This window comes from Arvicola amphibius, chromosome 7, assembly GCF_903992535.2.
Source record: "Arvicola amphibius chromosome 7, mArvAmp1.2, whole genome shotgun sequence".
NCBI classification, from domain to species: domain Eukaryota; kingdom Metazoa; phylum Chordata; class Mammalia; order Rodentia; family Cricetidae; genus Arvicola; species Arvicola amphibius.
In genome coordinates this window covers 96,599,015-96,620,888 of record NC_052053.1, presented here as the reverse complement: position 1 = coordinate 96,620,888, position 21,874 = coordinate 96,599,015, and the positions used below count along the sequence as shown (strand labels likewise).

The window sequence follows — 21,874 nt, the reverse complement described above, 5'->3', positions numbered from 1 at the left end:
AGACCCCATGGAAGCCATCCGACTTAGGACTTGGGACCCGGTGTCTGGCATGTACATTGTTTTGTGTTGTTTTTTTAAGTTCATTAGAGAATAGAATTCGATTCTTGCATAGTAATTTTATTGGCTATTTTATAGACTGCTGAGGAAGTATTAGAGAACATAGGAGACTGAAGGTCAGTTTCATGTTGATGCATGCAGTCATTGCACAGCTGTGTTTTGTGGTTCATTTAGAAGAGTCAGAATTTTCTTAGATGACAGTGTGAGCGTCATCAGCACAGAGATGGAATAGAAGAGAAATAGAAGTTCTTTCCTGAGGCTGGAAGCCAGTTACCAAGTCCTGTTACTTAACATGATACATTTGTGCAAGTGTATAGCTACAGATCGTTCTCTCAGGCCCCACTTGTTGCATGTTTATGTACCTATCATACAGTGTAGTAAGTTGGGCTTGGTTGAGTGCTTTTTAATTATCAGATAAATAAGCATACTTTGCTCTTGCATTGATGTATTTGAATTAATTGCTTTAAATTTTATGTGGAATTGGAAAAAATGGCTAAGCTTAAAGCAAATATTTGACTTAATTTTACTTGAGGAAAAAAAATCCACCTACAATCTGAAGTCGGCATTTTTTTTTTCACATGACTTAAAAATGTAAAAACACTGGGCTGGAGATCTGTTTCAGTGGTTAAGAGCACTGGGTGCTCTTCCAGAGAACCCAGGTTCAATTCCCAGCACCCACATGGAGGCTTCCAATGGACTGTAACTCAACTTCCAGGGCTCTGTGCCACTCTCTTCTGGCCTTCATGGGCACCAGGCATGCGTTTGTGCACAGACATACATGGAGCAAAACACATACAAACAAAGAAAAATAGGAAAAAAAATAAAAAAATTTTAAAAATTTTATTTATGTATATATGTGTATTGTCTGTGTGGCGTGTGAGTGCAGGCAGGTACCATGGAGGTCAAAGGAGCCCCGGAAACTCCTGCTGCACTCGGCTGTGGCGTGCCTGTTGGCAATGGAAGTCAGGTCCTCTCCAGGAGCGGCAGTGCTCCTGACTACTCCCCACTGTGCTCCCTCCATGTTGGTTTTTAATATAGAAAAATTTGCATTAGTTTCTGGACACCGCTCTTGTTGTAGTCATCATTCAGCTTTCTTGAATAGTTCCCTTGAGGCTGACATCTTTTAATAATGCTTGTGTTTGACATCATGCCTTTTTGATATTTTCAGCCACAGTAAATCATATATTATCTTGCAACTCTACTGCATCTATAATGTTATTTTCTTTACATCAAAACAAGTATCTTTTGAAAAGAAATAAATGTGGGGCGGTTTTAAGTGCATTTTATTTGTAAGAGGAGTTGTTCATGTTAAAGTAATTGGTCTGTGTCTGACATATGGCTACTTTGAATATTTTTGGATTACATAACTTTATCCTTAGGATAACTTCAAGATCACTGTGCTGTACTAACTACAGTTGACTTGTTATACAATGACATTGTCTGAACAAGGGTGAAGGTGTCTGCAATTTTCTTATTTGTTGTGTATATATTTAGGCACTAAGTACTTGCTTGCAATAACTGCTTTTCATTCATAAGATAAATACCAAATCTGTAAAAAGTAGTTTCCTTAAAAAGGTGGCCGTCAGTATTAGCTACCCAATAATAACTTACACATCTTATAGGGAACATTTTCAGTTAATGGCTCAATAGGAGTGGAGGTGTTTATTGTGAATCCAGATATCTCATTTTTTTGTAGGTTAGTTACTGCTAGTATTAAGCCCCCTGAAAAAAACCAACCTATCATCAGGTTGCTTCAACACTACCCAGGAAACCCGTCCTCCCTGCTTCCTGCTATGCTTACTCCTCTGAATCTAATCTCCCTTTGAGTGGGTAGAACATCCAAGTTTAAAACCTAAAGGAAACCAAATCTACTTATTGGTGTGTTTCTGACTGTTGGAAAGGAGGTGTCAGTTACTAATTGGTTCTCTGCAGTCAGTCTTGCTTCTGTTTCCCAGTGACACCTTCATTACAACGGACACTTTCACAGAACAGACTGCGCCTCTTGGAAAACTAAGCCGTCTTTGGGTGCTCTCTAAAATTTGAGTGGCAGTTGGAGGCAACCGTCTTGAGCTTTGTTTTGGTTTGACTTTTTCCTTGGGCCCTCCTGTATATGAGGCAGCATCCTAAGATCTGGGAACATAGTGTTTCTCCAAATGATCTCACAGAATGTGTGGGTCAGTGAAAGATAAGAAGCAATTAGGGCCGCCATGTGAAAGTTGCCGCCCATAGCAGGAAGCAGGGAGGATGGGTTTCCTTGGTAGTGTTGAAGCAACCTGATGATAGGTTGATTTTTTTTTTTTTTTTCCAGTCACAGTAGGGCTGAATCCAAGGCCTCAAACATGCTGGTCCTGCTCTCACTGCTGAGCTATATCCTTAGCTCCTGTTGCTTATTAAAAACCAAATTAAGAAATAAGCAAGATGAGCAAGAGCCTTGTATACTACATTTCCAGAAAACTGTACATGAATGAAATTTTGAATGATGAGCATCTGCTTGGTATTCTCACTGAGTATGTATTTGGATTAGTGCCTCAGAATTTGGAAGATTTGCTGGATTGTCCTCTAGGCTTTTGGATCCTGTCAATAACTTGAGATTTGCATTAGATGTAAAGAGGAGACTGGAATGGCTTTAGTAAGTGCACACAACAGAGTGGCAGGGAGACCCGGTGGTCCTTTATTGCTGTTTGCTCTGGGGCATTGAGGACTTGGTTACCCCGCCTTCCATCCTCCACCTGCCCCCAAGGGCAGCTTTTCCTTTACCATTTTGGTGCATTTTAGCACTTCCCTAACTAGAGCAGTGCTGTTTTACACACCTCCATTGCATGCCCTTAACCTTGAACAGAACTTGATGTGGAGGAGGTGCTCCTGAGCTTGTGTGGAGACCTCGTTTCTGTCCCTACCCCGAGGAAAAGAAGCAAGGACTGACTGTGTTCTCAGGCACATCCCTGGTGTGTGCTGCAGAGCCAGCATAGGCATGGCCTCTCACTCTCGACAGCAAGGTCTTTGGCCCTCTGGGAAGAACTGGCCACCATACTTAGGGCTAAAGTGTAAAGAAGTAGCGTGTTAGGTAGATTTTCCTGTTAGGAGCCTGACGGCAGGGCTGCAGAAGGGGTTTGGCAAAGGCAGCGAGTGTGGATCCCCTGAAGTTTCAAAGGAGGTGAGGCAGGAGAGAATGTGTTAACATAATGTTGGTTTTATTAGTTTAGGAGTTTTAAGTTTCAATATAACTATGTTTTCCCAGCAGTATAAAAGATCATCTGGTGATTTATGAGGGGGAGTGGAGAGCTGTTTGCAGTCCACATTCTTAGTGTGTTCCTCTTATTTACCATCTACCATTGGGAGCCCTTGGCAGAGCTGTTGAGCTGTATGGCCATTGTTGAGATGGGCAGGCCTTATCCTTGGATGTGGATGTTGCTCATACAAGCTCCAAGTATAAGTTATTTCTATTCTGTAGACTCGCAAACTGTGTTAGGATGTTCCAGTACTCTCCTTGATGTTCTAGAAGTTCTGAAGGTTAGTCTTCTGAGTGGAGTATATAAGGAACTATAATAGTGTTAGTGTTGTGACTTGAAGCTGGGTCGTTGCCAAGCTGTGCTGTTTTGCTGCTTGTGGCTCCTGAGTTTCAAAACTGATCTGTTCTGTCAGTGGGTCCAGGACAGGCTTCCTGGGCACCTGGGGAAGGCTTCCTACTCATTTCGTTTTCTCCTTAGGTTTTTTTTGCACGCGTGGGTTTTGTTTGTCCTGTTGGATTTCTCCTCTTCCCTCTAAGATGTGTACCCACTGGACTTGTTCCTTCGGCCTCTCGTTGGGGAGATGCTGGCCTTGATCTAGTGCTGTGTTTGCCATTAGTTGCTTTCGGTGCCTCAGCAGGACTAGTAAAATAATTGAGTGTGTGACTGCTAGGGCGACCGAGGGCACGGATTTTCATCTCCCACTGCAGAAGATGTGCTCTGACAAGGCACTGCAGTGAAAGCAGTTCTTAAGATGAACAGTTGGATTGTTGCTTCCCGGGCAGAGCAGCAAAAGTTAATACACATCTTCCAAGCAAAACTGATGACGGAAATTTAAAACAATTGTATTCAAACTGGTTAGGATACAGTTACAATGTATATGTACTTGGAAAATGTGGTCAGATGTTTTAAGTGGAATGCTGCTAATTCAGCAAATGCTTTATTTCATCTGTGGTGTATATAGATTCTTGTTAGTTACTCTTTAAGGCAAAGAACTTTGCACTCTAGATAACTGGTGGTATTGACTGAAGAAAGCCCCTGTTTAATATTTACCGTACATCAAGCACACAGGCCCTTATTTAAACAGGCGTTCTCTGACTCAATGACTTGCATAGTGTGGGCCATCTAAAAAGCAGAGCTCTCCTGGCAGAGAGCTTTCATATGCTCCTCTCCAATCTGGAGTCCTTTAGATTTGCTTTTCTGTGTTCTTTTTTGTTTGTTTGTTTGTTTTTGTTTTTTTTTTGTTTTTTGCCATTCTGTGCTAACTGGTCCAGTGTTGACTTGATGTCACTTAAAACAGCAGTGGCCCTTATCTGGTTCTTGATATTAGGTTTTCAGTCTTTTGCCACTGATTTTGCTCTTGTAGATTTTTATAGCATTTCTCTTCATCGGATTGAGGAAGTTCCCTTTGATTGCTGTGGGTGAGAGTTTGTTTTAATTGAGAATATGTATGCTCACTCATGTGCATACATGTCTTCTGTGTGTGTGTGTGTGTGTGTGTGTGTGTGTGTGTGTGTGTGAAGGCAGAGTCAATGTTGAGTGCCTTTCTTGCTATTCTCCATCTTACTTTTGAGAAAAGGTCACCCAGTGAGTTTGAAACTCTGTGTTGGGTAGTTACATGAACATGCTACCACACCCAGTTTATATGTGGGTGGTTTATATGTGGGTGCCGGGGATCTGAACTCAGGTCCTTGTGCTCAGACAGCAAGCAATTTACCAATTTACCTCCTGAGCCTTCAACCTAGCTCCAATTTTTTTTTTTGTTTGTTTTTTTGAGACAGGGTTTCTCTGCAGCTTTAGAGCCTGTCCTGGAGCTAGCTCTTGTAGACCAGGCTGGTCTCGAACTCACAGAGATCCACCTGTCTCTGCCTCCCGAGTGCTGGGATTAAAGGTGTGCACCACCACCGCCCGGCTCCTAGCTCCAATTTTTAACTGTATAATCCTAAAAAGGGGGTTGTCCATGTGCCTACCCCGTGTGTGTGTGTGTGTGTGTGTGTGTACGCACGCGCGCGCACCTGCACTGTATTATGTCTTCATCTTGCTTTGGGATTGGGTGAAAATGAATTCATAGGGGGACTTGGAAGTGTTTTTTTCTAGAAGCTTGTGAAGTATTGGTTTGTTTCTTTTTTAACTGTGTAATGGAATTCTTCAATAAAGCCATCTGGGCCTGGGATTTTTCTGTGTGGAAAGATTTTTAATTACTAATTCAGTTTCTTTTTATAGACCTATTCATTTTCTCTTCTTGAACCAGTGATGATTACTTCTTTATACCTTTCTCTGTGGGTTTGATCTCATTCCACTTGCCTCATTTGGTGGCTGCATGGTCTGCATGAGACTTGTTCCCTCTGAAATCCCAGTGGAACACCGAGATCTCCTTGGTAAGGTGGAAAGCAGTCTAATCCTGCTGTTGAGAGGCAGGGCCTTTGAGAGCCGGTTTCTAGGCTGTTGTGGAGCCGGTTTGTAGGCTAGGGAGAAGCAGGGCATATCCCATGCCCTCCACAGCCACACTCGTGTCTGCCCCACCAGCCTCATGGAATGCCTACTCACCCTCCTTCCAGTCTGTGTGACTGGTGACGGGAGAGGCTCCAGCAAGGTCTCAGGGCAACAGTCGACGTTCTTCTTCCCTGACTGACTGGCTGATGGGCGGGGTTCTGTTTTGCTTCATGTCCTACTCTCCTGTTGGTGAACTGCCCTATAGCTGTCAGGTCAGAATGGCTGAGTGCTTGGACACAGTCCCCCATTTTGTCTTACGTTTGGTCTGGTGGTTGTATCAGTAAAAGTGGACGCTGAGGTCTTGAGTTACAGGTAAATTGTCTCCCTCCTTTCAGATCTCCAGCTGTAGTTAGTTGCATTTGTTTGGAGTTTCGTTCCCGTTTGCAGTTGTTACATCTCCCTGGTGAACTGACTCTGCCATCGTTATGTCTTTCCTCCTTGTTGTCTAGTGGTTTCTCCCCCTTAGAATCTGTTTTGTCTAACAGCAGTGTAACAGCCCATACTCTGTGCCCACTGGCTTTGTCGGTTCCTGTCTCTCTTACACAGTGTTGCTTGTGACACTTAGGGCCCATTGCCTGCTGAGCCCTGCTGAGTTCTTGAGCTGGCTACATCCAGCTGGCAATGCCTGGTCTGTACTTCCGGCTTCTTTTCTTTTGGTATTGTTATTTAATGTAACAATTTAGAATGCCATAAATGAAGTCATCTAGTGTATAATGAGACTGCCTTCTTCCTACCTTGTCTTTGAGATTCATCCAAGTGATTGTGTGTATCAATATTGTTTGTTTCGTTTTATTGCGGGGCCTATTGTGAATGTACAGTTTGGATGGTTACCACTGAAGGACACTTGGGTAATTTGGGGCACTTATGACGGCCATAAACATTCAGGCAAGGCTTTTTTTTCCCCTCCAAACTTTTTCTCACGGCTCTGGGGTTTGAACCCGGGGTCTTGTCCATTCTAGGCAAGTGCGTGTTCTTTGAGCTTACTGACCACCTGCAGCCTTCTAGCTTTTGTTTCTCCAAGGAGATATGCAGATGTGTGATTTTGAGTTCTGTATCACAGAAAACTGCCAAGCTGTTTTCAGGGGTGGCCATGCCAAATGGTTCATGAACCCCCACTATGTTTGAGAGCTCCCAACTGGTCATGCCCCATGTCCCTGTGCTGTGTGCACCTACTGTGTTTGTTTGAGAGTCCCTGTTGACTTCATTTAACCACCCTAGTAGGTCCAGGACAGTGCCACCCCTTGGTTTTAATTTACATTTCTCAATGACTTATGATTTTGAAAGTCTTTTCTATGTTTTTTTCATCATTCTTTTGTGTTTGGTGAAACTTTCTTTTTAGGTTTTCTGTGAAAAGTGTTTGAGAAATATTATTGAAGCTCCTGGGATGTAGTTTATTGAGAGCAGAGGTCACTGCTGGGATTGTAATTGTTGTGTGGATTGGGATGGCAGGGCTGCTGATAGTTGGAGCTGCACCTGGGCCTCTCTAGGTCATGTTTCTGTTGTCGGCATGAAATCTTGATACTGCTTTTATGAGGTTATCATGAGTTAGCTTTCAGAAGGTTTGAGACTCATTGAAATGTCCTGAAGAACAGCCCAGGTGAAGTCCTCAAACTGTGAGACCCCTGGTGTGCTTCCCTGACCAGACCCTGTACCGCCTGAGGCTGTGGGTCTGTAGCTGCCCAAATGCTGTCTGAAGGGCAAGTAAATGTCACACAGCCTTACAGGACTAGTGTCCTGGAGAAGCATGTGGGTGCTGTTGAGCAATCCCAGACGTCAGAACTTTCATCTTTGGGGAATTTGTCTACCCACTGTTAAGTTTTGGCACAACCTCTCTCTGCTGTGATGAGGGGGGTAGACTCTGCCAGTTGGTACTTTCCTGGTAAGTTAGTTATTGAGAGTGCAAAAGGAAGCTGTTGTTTCCTGTGTTAAAATTTTCAGTTCTCTGTAAGTAAGGTCGTACGCTAATTTTTGATGATATGATATGGCGAATTTTGTTGAAAAGCTTGGTAGTACACACCTTTAATCCCAGCACTCAGGACAGAGGCAGGTGAATGTCTGTGAGTTTAAGGACAGCCTACTCTACATAGTGGGACCCTCTTTCAAAAAAAGAAAGAAAAGCCTTTTGAGAAATAGGGTACTTCCATACTCTTTAGAGTTTTTAATGGAGAGGGTTTAGATGAATTATTAGCATTAATATGAAATATATGATACTAAATATATCACCAAATATTTGTGACAACAAGGAGTGTATTTGGTGTCATTATAAAATATAAAGATGATCATATCGTGGGGAGCCAGTTCTTCCCACATTTGCTATGTCATATGATGTAATTAGTATAAATGAAGCTCTAGTGGCTTGGTGGACAGGAAGGGAAATGGTTTCTTTGTATGTCCTGGTCAGGACTCATTATTCCACTGATGCATGCACAGTGCTGGCTGCTGAGTGCTGTCAGGGAGAGCACTACAGGTAACCATGAGATCCTAAGTTATCAGTTTCTCAAAATTTTGTTCTCACTTCAGCGTGCAAACTGGGCCTGCAAGTCTTTCAGTGGTAATAGAAAAGTTTTGGCCGCCATTGCATTATCCTTAGCCTAGTTTAGTTAGGAGATCTTGGGACCATAATTTGCTTTGGGGGGAATCCTTTTTTCCTGTTTACCTTGATTCCCAAATTTCTTCATAATGAATGACAGAACCTAATTTTTTTTCGAGACAGGGTTTCTCTGCAGCTTTAGAGCCTGTCCTGGAACTAGCTCTTGTAGACCAGGCTGATCTTGAACTCACAGAGATCCGCCTGCCTCTGCCTCCCGAGTGCTGGGATTAAAGGTGTGCACCACCACCACCCGGCGACAGAACCTATTTTTGAAGGATTTTGCTTAAAAGGAGTAGAAATGAAAATGTCAGTCAGCACAGTGACAGCATGAAGTATGCCCACCCGACACCAGGGATCTGCTTCCTCTTCACAATAGAAGAATTCCCAGGATTAAAAAAGTTTTTATTTAAGCCTATATTTGTGTGTACATGTATATATGCCTTGTGTGTATGTGTCTGAAGAGGCTTGAAGAGGTATGTGTATGAGGCTTGAAGAGGATGTCAGATCCCCAAGAGTGGGTGTTATAGGCACTTGTGAACTGGACATGGGTGCTGGGGACTGAACTTGGGTCCTCTGGAAGAGTAGCAATGCTCTTGACTACTGAGGAATCTCTCTCTTTAAGAAAAAAAATCAACAATAGAAACAAAAACAACAATTATCTGTGCTCTGTTTTGAATAAAAATATTCATATAGGTGTCATAGGTATCGCTCAGTGGTACATAAACATAAGCCTTAGCATGATTGAAGCCTTGAATTTAGTCCATAATGCTAAGTAAACAAACTAAAAATTTTGAGGAACATATTGTATAGACTTGTGTAGGGTGGTTGGCCCCCTGCTGTGAATGCACGGCGTGTCACTGAGCTAGTCTAAAGGATCTGTGCATTTTGGTGTTGAGGGTGGAGACCAGCACACAGGAAATGCTGGACCATCCACCACCAGACTAGCTCTTCCTCCAGCTGCAACGTTCTCACTCTACATAGGTGCTAGGATTTGAATTTCATTGAGATTAGCTATATGAAGTTGGTAGATCTGATGGCATTAAGATTAAAAAGCTCTTCATTAAAAAAAAAAGGTAAGAGAGCTAAATCACAAACCATAGTGGGAAGCAGTTTATACAGACTCTGAAAGGATGGTGCTCCATAACTGCAGTGAGAAGGACGAAACGTGAATAAGCAGGCCACGAAGGATGCTTGTTTGGCTCAGTCCAGAAACTTCTAAAGATGTCCTCGAAGTTATCTATTAGGGAACTACTACTCACTCTGCGGGCTACTCACCCAGGTATGGAGGAAGTGAGAGCGGCCATTCATCCGGGTGTGGGCAGGTGAGACAGGCCACATATGCAGGTGTGAAGCTGGTGAACTTAACCACGCGTGTTGTTTCTGGAAGTAAAATTGGGCCAACCTTTGACTTAGCCGTTGTGCTTCCAGGGATACAGATCCAACAGCAAGCCGCTCACGTGTGCGCCAGAAGAATGTCCAGTTTATGGCAGCATTTGTATGTTCAAGCTAAAAAGTAATAAACTGTTCATCAGTAGCACAGGGGGAGTTATACTTTGGTGTTTTAGTTATGACCTGATGTGAATGTTTTTGTTTATTTTGTGTTTTTTCCCCCTCCTATGCTATACCTGGCCAGTTCAGAAATGGGCAGAAGCAGTCTGTGGTGCTGACATTCTTAGTGGCTATCAGCTTTGGAGGTCACTAGGACATGCTGAGGTGCCTGCAGTGCTGTTGTTAATTGAGTGGCAGTTACATGGTGGATTACATTGGTGAAAACCCTTAAACAGATGCACTTAGCACTTGTAGGCTCGCATATGCATTTTTAACTTTATAAATCATTTTGAAAAGTCCTGTTTCCCACCATGCACATCACATCCTGGAACTCTAATGAGCCACTGCAATCTTTCAGTCTTGTCTCTAACTGGTGCTTAGAACCTTCCTACCTTCAGTGATTGATGCATGCATTTGACTATTTTGGCTTTACTATTCCAGAGATCTTGGTAAACTTTGAGTATTTTAACTTTGAATATTTTAAAGATGAGAAAAAAAATCATGGCTACTAAACTACCATGGTTTTATTAAATATAAAAGTCTGTTAGTGTTTAGCAAATGTTTTGAAGAACCAAAATAAAGCACCAGTAAGATCATATTATTAGTAAACTAGCCAAAAGTATCAGAGAAGATACTTTTCTCCTGGACTAGCACTAATCTAGCTAGTTTTAGTATATTTCATTAGTAATAGTAATTAGGATTTTGCTATGCTCATGCCTTCATGAGGCACCCCCCCCCACACACACACATACTTACCACATCCACATCTGCTTGTTCTTCAGATAGCATGGTTCTGTGGGCTGTAATGTTCTTGAGGGCAGGGACTATTCATTCATTTCTCCTAACATATTCCATTGCTTACATTAAATAGCTGGAAAATGTTGATTTTTCTCCACTTCTTATAAACAAGACTTCGTGGTTAAGCACATACCAAAAAATTTAAATTTTACTGCATACTTTTTTTCTCATGTAGGACAAAGTAATTTATTATAAAATGATCTTGAAATTTTCAGCTATTGTGCCTCTGGCCTCCTTTTTCTGTCTATAATATATGTCAGTGTGATGAACTTTATCTAAGTTTAGCTTCAGATGATGTATAGAATGTTAATTAGAAAGAGGAGATCCAGACTTATACATACATTTGATAGACTAGCTGATTTTATCCTAAGAACAGTGTATGCAAAAATAAATTATAAAGCTATATAGCTAGAAGATTTTCTGACAATTTGTTAATTTGGCTTTGGTGTTGAACCCATGTGTATATACTGAGCGTTACTAAGTTTTATTGTTACTTTATCACACCTAGAAATTAGTTACAGGGGAGTGGGCACAGCAGTTTGAAAAGCTGATTCCATTGATTTGATGATGCAGTTTTCTAACAGTCTTGGGGGAGGAATATATTAAATTTATTAGTTGACAGTTTTATTTCCTTATTGCATTTTTCATCATCCAAAGCTTTTTTTTTTTTTAAAGAATAATAAGATCCAGAGTAAGTTTTTATACTAGAGCACTCAGACTTCTACCCTTGGAGTGTACATAGGGCTTGGTGTGGCTGTGTGAGGTTCTTGGGGTTTTGACAAAATGCCAGTACAGCCCTCGGCCCTTCTGAAGACCAGAGAGGAGCATGTTGCCACAGCTCTTGGACGTGAGGCTCTTACCCTCAGCCTTGAGAATGCTACTTTGATCTGGCTGCTCGCCTGCAGTGCACACACTTTTGACATGGGTACTTCTAGAGTCCGCACATCATACATGACCAGTCCTACAAACACAGCTGATTCTTCGTCTCGGCCAGGAAGCTTCATCGTTCATCCAGGACAGGGGCCAGCTGGTTGGTTAGTGCTACTCATAACGTCAGGGTGAAACCTGGACAGCTTGACTAAGAGCCTCAAGTAGATGTCCTGGTTCAGGGCTCCTTGTGCCCAATCTGTTGGTCCTTGTTGTGGGGACTGTCAACATCCATGATGGTGCTTGCTGCCCTGCCAGGTCCAGAAAGACAGGACTCCAGAGTGGGCAGGAAAAGGGCTCTCTGGGAGACACACTTGAGACGCTACCTACACAGGATGCTTTGTTAGTAAAATATTTTAAAATTTGCAGTGTGCTTTTAAAAGCATGATCTTTATTTTCTTGCATTAGTTCTCCTTATGCAGTCCTAAATTACTCGTTTCCCCGCTGCTGTTTTCTGTGGGATGGTGTGTATGTAATGTACATTGATTGACTTGTAGTTATAGGTGGACCTAAAGTTTTAATTTCTTGTCAATACTCTTCTCAGGGGAGCACTTATTGGCTCTTGATTACAGAAGCACGGAGGTTAGGCAGGCCAGCTGGACTGGATTTTCCATAGTGTGGGGTTACCTGCCTTTTAAATGCAGCTGTCCCCAAAAGCTAAATTCACTTCCATGTCATATGAATGTTGTTCAGTTTCTCTAATCCCAAGGGTTCCTGTCATCCCCACCAAGGGTTAACACCACAGGAGTCTCACCAGAACAGATGCTACCATAGATGTCACTGTCATCCAGTGCTGCTGTGTGTTCTGTCTGGTTCCTCTTAAGTTCTACCAGGGAAATTGGTTTGAAGGTTCATCTTCCTGTAAGGGGTCGTTTGTCTTAAGTCAGTACCCAGATACTGTCTTAGAGTTTTCTAACACAAGAGTTTCCAAGACAGTTCAGTTCAAGAGTATTAACCATCTTGGTATATGGTTATTCGATGACTGCTCTCTGCAAAACTGTATGTGCTTCAAAATGAGTCTGGTTACTGGAGGAATTAACCGTGCAGCTTTTAGTTGGATTACTAATCATTCATGAGCAGTGATTTAGTGGCTCACACCAGGCTTGTAAAGCCTACATGATGAAGCCCCATCCTTTGTAAAAGTCTCTGGAAGGTTTTTTCCGGGCTGGTGAACAAATGAAGGTAGGTGTAGGGGGAGTGCTTCCTTCCTCTGTCCAGCACCCTGTCATCTCTTCCCTTTGGCTTTTTCTCACTTGTCCCCTTTGTAACAAGCTGATAATTGTGAATAATTACTTTCTTGAATTCTGTGAGCCATTCTGAGAAATTACTAAACCCTGGGAGAGGATTGTGGAGTCCCAGTTTACTTAGCACACCTGTCGTCAAAAGTATAGAGAACTAGCCTCATGTTGGCATCTGAAATGGCAGCAGTTATGGGAACATGGACTTAGGACATCTAAGCTGATGCCAAATGCATGGTATGAGCATTGAATTCATTGTGGGATGGGTATTCAGTGGGCGTCAAGAATTGAGGAACTGCTTGGTAGGGGAAAGCCTTCACACATAGGGTGCTGGAATTAGTGTGAGCAAAAGAAGCAGAGTTGTAGTGTGTGTGTGTGTGTGTGTGTGTGTGTGTGTGTGTGTGTGTTCTGCCTGCATGTATGCCTGCTGGCCAGAAGAGTGAACCAGATCTCATTAGAGATGGTTATAAACCACCATGTGGAACCAAACTCAGGACCTCCGGAAGAGCAGTCAGTGGTCTCTCCAGCCAGAGTTTTTGTTTTTACTTAGTGTTACCTGTCAAGGTGTGTTAGGAAAACAGAATACTAGTAGTTGTATGCCTGAGAGGGCATATTTGTATAGAAATATCTGGATTGATTTGAATAGAGAGATCAAGATCATGATATTGATCGTAAGACAATTGACATAGGTTTTGCAGGGGGGTGGGGGTGGAGGTGTGGTTAGTAGGACAGACTGGCCACTCAGGCAGGCTGTGGTGCAAATGCAAGGCAGGACTTCCTTGCCCTTTGGGCCTTTGTTGGCCTTTCAGCAGATTGAACTGGAGGAGGGCCAGCTACATAACAAGTGGTAATTTTTACTATTGTCAGTGTTAGCCACATCTAAAACAACACCTTCATCTCAATATTTAGATTAGAGGGGTTTCTTCTCTTTTGTTTGCTCTACCGGGAAGCCCAAGGATGTCACATATTCCGATGACACTCTCTATTAATGAGTTTGGCCACAAATCTTTGATTAGTATTTGACTTAATACATGAAACTACTGGTCATACGTAGTCCAGCCATAGTCAGGCTAGAAAGACACTGTGTGATTGGTTAGGAAATCCCTGGGATTTAGACTTGAGATGCTGACCCCCTCAGCCAGCACACTGACTGTTCATGCCCTGAGCATTTAGCAGCTGCTGAGTTTTGCTGACCGTGGAACATACACAGTGCTGTATCCCAGCCTTCCTGAGAGATATCCCTGCCCCCACTTGAGTAAACAGGACAGTTATGATTTGAGCCTGTTTCCTCATGCTTATTTTTAGTGAGATTTGTATATTGGCTAGATTTCAATTTTTTCATAAAGAACCTGATAATTTAGAATTCAGGCCAAATGCGCACAGTTGTTACTGTAGAGAGGAAAGCACACATTGCCTTCTGATTTATTTGTGTGTTCTGAAAGAAAGAATGGAGAATTCTTGTACCAGATCGTATTAATAAATACTGTTTGGCTGCTACTTAGTGTGTACCCTTGAGAATAAGAACTAATGGTTTGCCAAAACATTATCTAGTGTATTCTATAACTGTTCATTCCTTCTGTTAACCTGAATAATTGCTTCTTTATAAACAAAGATGTCACCTCTACTTAACAGTGAAAATCTGCTCTGTGGGCCATGGAGCTGCACTTTTCGAAGTATTGCTGTTAGAAGGCAACAAGATGAATTAGAAGTCAGTCAGCCCAGGCTGCCATTGATGTCTGTGTAACTCCCATCTGTCTTGGGATTTTGTACCCACTGTCACATGTATAAAACATGGCCCATGATCATCTCAATTCTGAGCACCATTATACAGTCATTTAAACCCAAGAAAAAATTACCCTTGATGCCAATTGAAATATGTGACTGATAATTCTTTCAAATTACTAGCATCTGTTCACTTTAAAGGGTCCGAGGAACCTTTGTGTTAGGGTGGGCTTTTGGCTGCTGATGTACCCAGGCTCCTGTAGCAGTCTGACCTCGTGGCTCATATCAGGTGCTTTCTTCCTTAGTTTTCTTTGAAGTTGGTAAACTTGTGTGAAGGATTTCTCTTGCTGGGTCCCCTTCACTGTCCAGGAAGGTCACTGTGGTTCCTCTGAGACTGAGTGTCTTCTCTTTTTGAAGATAGCCTGTTTAAATGAGCCTTGTGGAGGGAGGTAGCCCCCTTTAAAGGAGCCTTGTGGAGTTGTCTGTCAGCTTTCTTTTACTGGTGCTTCTCTATGGATAGGCTGTTGACACTGTTAGCACCCCCACCGAGCCTTCAGCCTGCCTCTCAGCTGCTGGTTCCCAACTTCCTTTGGCAGAAGTGAGTTCAGACCATGTTTATTCCAAAGTTCAGAGTTGTAGGATTTGCCATTACTACATTTAGGCAAGCGTGCTCCGCTCATAGCAGGATTCATTTGAACATGGTTCACCCCAACCTCATGTGCCTTCTTCAAAGTAAAATCTTTGTGACCTTCATGCGTCACAGGGTGGCTCTTCTGGCCGTGCTTTTAAACCACCAGCCTAATCCTTGGAGCCAACCCTGAAAGATCGATACCTATCCCATTAAACCATAGTAGACATGTTTTAGCAGTTCATTTTCTATGTACTGAAACTGGGAACCTGTCTCACTGCGTGTTTGTTTGCAATCCAGTTCTCCTGGTTTGAAAAGTTACATTCTTCTAATTTTTATAGTACATTTGAATGATGATCTTTTGGGTTGAATGTTGTTTGTGGCCAATAAATAAAAATAAGTGTTTTTACCCTTTAAGTGTGTAAGTGCCTGTAAGTGTGGAGAAAGGGTTTTGTTTGTATGTTTGTCTTTTTTTTTTTTTTTTTTTTTTTTTTTTTTGGCTTTTCGAGAAAGGATTTCTCTCTAGCTTTGGAGCCTGTCCTAGAACTACCTCTTGTAGATCAGGCTGGTCTCGAACTCACAGAGATCCACCTGCCTCTGCCTTCCAAGTGCTGGGATTAAAGGCATGCGCCACACCTGACTGGCCGAGAGAGCATTCTTAAGTATTGCAACTGGACTCTGGTAATTTAAGAATCTCCTTCAATAAATAATTAATGAGATCTGCAGTTTTATTTAGTGATAATGACATAACTTTCAGTGAACATACAATTAAAATTTCTATTTAATTTTCAGATTATGGTAATTTCTTTTAGGGCTCTGTCCTTTTAGATTCTAACAGGGTACATTCAGCTTCATAGTCCACTGTTAAAATCCATTTTGTTTTCTGGAAGTTCTGAGGTTTGAGTAGTTTGCAGTTTTTGTGCACTTGCCTCCCCGTAGCAGAAATGTGAGGGTGAAGTTCCTGGATGGTAGGATAGGACCAGGAGTCGGCCACGCGTGCTTTGGAGCACCCGAGCATCTCGTGTTGTGCGTCTTTGCAGGCCCTGACGTGACAGGCATATGAAGATACCTGCTTATATTCCTCCAGTGGATAGTTGGCTTGCTTTTTGCTGTATTTGTTTTTTGTGTTTGCTTTTGGTGGTGTTACTGGTTTTTGTGAATATGAGGCAAAATCCCCCACGCCCTGACCATACCCTGACCAGTGTCTCCAGTTGTTAAACTCACTGTTAGTACCGGTTTCCCTTTCTTCTGATTTTCTCTTGGGTTGTTTGCCTCTCCTGCATGTTTAGGAGTTACACGTGCAGTCATTTCATCTTGTTAATGTATTGCTATGACTGCTATTTTTTGTCATGTCACCCTCAAACAATTCCTGTATTGTAATAATGTTGGATGTATTTATTATTGGTGCTTATGGTCTTTCTATCTTGTATTGTCTATATTTTACAAAGTTATAAAGTATCTTTTATTGTCTACTAAAAGTTTCATAATCTTACCTTTTGCATGCAAGTTATGTTAAATTGGGATTTATTTTCATATAAAAGGTGGATTGGAAATTTAGATTAATTTTCACATGGATGAACAAATATATACACAAGTACCGTTATTAATTAATTCTGTTTCTGCATTTATCTGACATCCCTGCTTTATTGTAAATAATAGTTGGGAGGGTGGACCGATGCCCTCCTGATTTATGAGAATTGGTATCCTTGCAATATAAGATTTAGACACAGACTAAACATTTTGTAAGACTCAACACATTATTGAGTTTCTAAAAACAGCTGTGGTTATGATAAAATAGGTAGATGATGGCCAGATAAATAGATAGGTAATAGGTGATTGGCAGATAGATAATGGATAGACGATAGGCCGGAAGATGGGCAATAGATGCTGATGAATAGAATATAAATATATAGACAAGTACTGAGGAAACTTTGAAACGTTTTTAGGAAGTTAGGAAATGATATGAAAGTGATAAGATTGTGTCAAAATGACCCATAGGCTGTCTTGAAGTTTTTCCTGTCCAGTTTTAGGCAGATTGGGCTAGCGTGTTAACAGTGGCAACAGTGACAGCAATAAACATAGTAGTAAAGGGTTAGAGCTGAATAAATGAGCCATGTGACCGTGAGAGCAGATGGTGGCACTGACTGAAACTGTCTTGTCACTGTATTCTAGTGTATGGAATTCCTTAATTGTTTTCACCCTCCTGATGTGGGGACACATTACAGTGGGTTCTAGTTTTTGGCTGCCAGGGGCTACACTACTCCAAACCTTTCTGTTCATTTTGCTGGGAGACATTGCTTTTTCCCATTAGCTGATATGTACATGACTCAGTCTCCTTTATTGAAAGGAGAAACATATAATCTGTATTTAATAAAAGTTTTATGTGTCCCTGGATCCTTCAGAAGAAGCAAGGTGATAAGAAATGGGATGCAGTGGTAATAATTTGCGTGTGGTCCACTTAGCTAGCTTCTTCAGATCTGTGTGTCTGTCTTCCTGGAGATAGGAGTATTCCTTAAGACACAGGGGGCAGAGGAAGCCCAGACACAGACACATGGATGATGGTGGACACTCTGCAGCCGAGATCTTCTACTTCTGCGAGTAAGAGGAGCAGATGCTCAGAGGCCCCCTTGCCTCTACAGTTCACACTCATGTCCCAGGGCCTAGTCTTCCTGGTGCAGCTTCCAGGACATTCTCTTTTCCTGCTGGTGTCAGTTTTTCAGCAAAGTGAACAGATTTTCCTCCTCTTCAGGCATGTTGCCCTCTCTGTTTGATTTCACTCTTGATAAAAGCCACTGGAATGAAATGTAGTTTGCACTGGGAGGCTTGTGGTCTGTGGTCCCTGGCTTCGGCATAATCTCTGCCTCACCCTACTCATTTGCTTGCCGCTCGGGAAATTACAGTATTGACTTAAAGTTTAAACATGGTATAATATATTAGTACACTTAATGGTGAGATGAACTCAAGAATCAGAAGTCATTGAGAACATACGGGCTTAGAAGTCTTAGAAATCAAGACTAGTCTAAGCCAGGTTTGTCTCTTACTTCCTGCCCCACGTAAATTGGAAGCTGTTATATTGAAAATGTGTTTGTTTCAGTTCTTTAAAAACCTTAGCAACTTTAAAGTCGTCACTCCTTACATCCAGAAGTCAGGATCAGTGAACTCCCGAGCCGTGTTTCCCAGCTGCTCATAACTGTTTTTGATTGTGTGCGACTTTTTCAACAAATAATATTCAAGTGTGGGGCCTCATTCCAGGGTCTCCGTGTTCCTGCCTGCTGCCCTTCTTTCTCTTCTGTGGGACACTCACCTCCTGCTGACTCTGCACTGTAGGCAGCTGTCTCTTCAGACTCCCTTGGGGACTTCAGGAAACTGCTGGGGACACACACTTCCCTTCAGCAGTCTGTGAGGGCCACTGACTACTGTGGCCCATCTTTTTGATGTTAAAACTATACGATGCTCTGCCTTCTGTTCAGAGCAAATCAGAAACAGACACTATAATGAATCTTCCCAGATCAAACAACTGTGAAGATAGTTCTGAATTCAAGAAGCCCCGTGTTAGCTCCCTGCCCCCGCTTACCTTTTCTGAGCGTAGAGAGGAATTGTGTAGTACTCCCTCAAGTCTGGGTTTCTGTGTAAACTGATTGGGAGACATGCTATGTATGCATCAGCATTACATTGCTCCAGTCCACCCTCTCCCACCTCACACGATAGCAGGCAAATTTTTAATGTATAGGTCGGCTGTCGGTTTTTTGTAAATAAGATATTACTAGGAAAGACAAACTCATATGGTCTGTGGCTACTTTTGTATTTCAAACGTGAGCTTGATAGATAAGACAGGACAGGGAACTTATGTCCAGCAAATCATAAAATGCTGTCTGCACGTTTATAATCAGTGTATTGATTTCCTTCTATATACTACTTCGCTATGTGCCTGGTCCATGGTTTGTTACCAAGTTCTGCCCGTTGGTATTTCTATTTCTTTGAATGTTTTTAAAGTTTCTTGGGGACCCCTGTGTGTGCATTCCTAGCAGCTATCTGCTCAGGACCAGAGTCTATTTGTAGTCTGCGTTGTTAGATACTAACCCCGTGTGCCTGTTTTTACCTCCTAGCAGTCATGAGAGCTATGTTGTTCACATACTGTCTGTCGATGCAAACACAGCTTTTACCTCCCAGGGAGGAAAAGTTTATTCTTGAGCCAAATACTAATGATCTTGGCTTAGGAACACAAGTGACCCCAAGAAACCTGTTCTGGTGTGGTAGCAGTTTCGTGGAGTTTTAGAGAACAAAGGAAAGCACTAAATCACGGCCCGTTTCAAATACTTTGGTGAAGAATTCGGGTAGGTGGGTTACAGCAGACACAGTCTTTGTTGTAAGGCTCGGGTGCTCTCTGAGGGCAGTCTTGGTTTAGGACTGGCGACAGCTGCTAGCCTCTGGATACATTCTGAAAGGTTTCGCCTGATAGGCAAAGGTGGACAGTAGGTGGCCACAAAGGAGACTAAAACAGCCTGAAGTAATACATAAATAATACGGTCTGAGTTTCCTATTTTCGCTGTTATGACCAGTTACCTATACCTTGTAGTGGGACTTGATAACATTGTTGTGTTACTTGTGTTTTGATGTGATGGATAAATCTGGGCGTATTTCTAGATGTATACTGGCCATTTTGAGGTCCTATTTGGTGGCCTGTCTTTTTATTGCCTTGTCTTATTTGTGACACTCTTCATGCGTTTGGAATGAGTTCTTTGGTGGTGGGTAGGTGTGTTGCAAATGTCATCTATTTTAGGGCTTCTGGTTTCCCTTTCACAGCTCTGCAAACTTAAAGACATTAATAATGCAACAAGACACATTGCACCACACCGCACCACACCTGAGAGGAGAGAGAAATGAATGCACCCATGCTCCCTTCTCCTCTCCTCTAGCCTTTTCTTGTCCTTTATAGTTCACAGCCCCCTGCCCAGGGAATGGTGTTGCCTGCAGTGGGCTGTGTTGTCTGTCGGTTAACAGTCAGGGCACTCCCCTACAGACATGCCCACAAGCCATTCTGATCTAGACAGCTGCTCAATTCACAGTTTCTTTTCAGGGAATTCTAGGTTTTGGAAAACTGACTTTAAAACTAACCATCAGGGCACTCCCCTACAGACATGCCCACAAGCCATTCTGATCTAGACAGCTGCTCAATTCACAGTTTCTTTTCAGGGAATTCTAGGTTTTGGAAAACTGACTTTAAAACTAACCATCATAAGATCCCTTTAATCCAGAGTGTTGATCGCCATTGCGCTTTTATGTTTTCACTGTTTGTTGCAATGTTACCTATGCTGGCCTCAAACTCCTCAGCCTCCCAAATTTCTAAGATACGCCATGAAGGTGGGTGCCTGCTGTGCTGTTACTAGATCTCTGGGCTGGGCATGGATGACACTATTATATTCATTTGTGGATATTAAAAGCCATTCCAGTGTCCAAGGGTCCTTGTTGAAGCAGATGAGTGCTCTTTTTCTTTTCTTTTATTTTTTTTTATTTTTTTTTGCTCAGGACTATTTCCTCAGATCCTTGAGTTTAGAGATTTAGAAATTGAAGCTGATTAACCCAGCCTCATGCTATATCAGGAATAGGTTAATTGAGTGTTGTAGAGGTCCAACTAATACTCTTTATCTTTTTAATTTTCTTTTAAAGCTACATAATGTTTGAGGTCCATTTAATATTTTCTCTTTTTGTTTAGAGCAATATTACTTAATTGGGATGTTTGGGATGTGCTGCTTTTTTTTTTTTTTAAATTTGAATCTAGAGCAGGAGAAACAGCTCAGCAGTTAGGAGCCCCTGCTGCTCTTACAGAGACCCATTCTGTTCCTAGCATCCTCATCAGCTCACAACCTCCTGTAACTCTAGCTTCCAACCCCTTCCTGGCCTACACAGGCACCCACAAGCATGTGTACTTAACATAGATACATACACATACATAAAATTAAAGCAAAAAAAATGAATCCCAAAACTGGGTGTGGTAGCACACACCTTTAAACCCCAGCACTCCAGAGGCCGAGGAGAATGTGTCTGAGTTCAAAGCCAGCCTGATCTACATAGTGAGTTCCAGAACAGAACAATATTGCCGCCAGGGCAATAGAGAGAGACCCTGTCCCCACTCCCCCCAAGAAAAAGAGATTCAGACAAACAAAAGTTCAATTTACAGTTGATGCAGATGATCTTAGAAATATTTATAATGATCTAATATTATAGACACATCCAATCAAACCCAATTAATACTGCTTCCTTTAGGAAGACTAGCCTGTCCACTTGAAAGATAAGTCCTTTGTCAAGATTCTATAAACTTTGTAGTATTAGCAACATTTCTTAGGTCTTACAAAGCTTCTCTTCTCTGTTTGCAGATTATAATGCCATTCATGTGAACGTCGCTGTCTTACGTCTGTGATTATGGCACCAGAATACAGTAAGTAGCCTTGTTGTGCTTTACCATTGAGTGTTGGCTCCCTGTGCTTGAATTCCTGGGGATGGGTTTGACTTTTCAGCTTTATATACACATGCATCATGATAGCGTTTTTTTTTTCATGATCCAACACACACGTTATTTGTCTGGGCTACTTCCTGTAATGGCCAGCAGAATGGGCATTAGGGCTACAGCATATCTCATATGCCATCT

The 21,874-nt window shown here is 42.2% G+C and overlaps 1 protein-coding gene and 1 pseudogene across 7 annotated transcripts in view; one reads left to right on the top strand and one right to left on the bottom strand.

Moving 5' to 3' along the window:
* Sipa1l1 (signal induced proliferation associated 1 like 1) overlaps positions 1 to 21,874 on the top strand; it is a 280,919-nt gene that overhangs the window by 114,370 nt on the left and 144,675 nt on the right. For all 7 annotated transcript variants that reach the window (XM_038335800.1, XM_038335804.1, XM_038335803.1 and 4 more), the window contains one exon: positions 21,603 to 21,664. The gene's annotated coding sequence lies outside the window, so the exon portion shown is untranslated. The remainder of the gene's footprint in view (positions 1 to 21,602; positions 21,665 to 21,874) is intronic.
* LOC119819897 lies at positions 11,413 to 11,875 on the bottom strand (annotated as a pseudogene).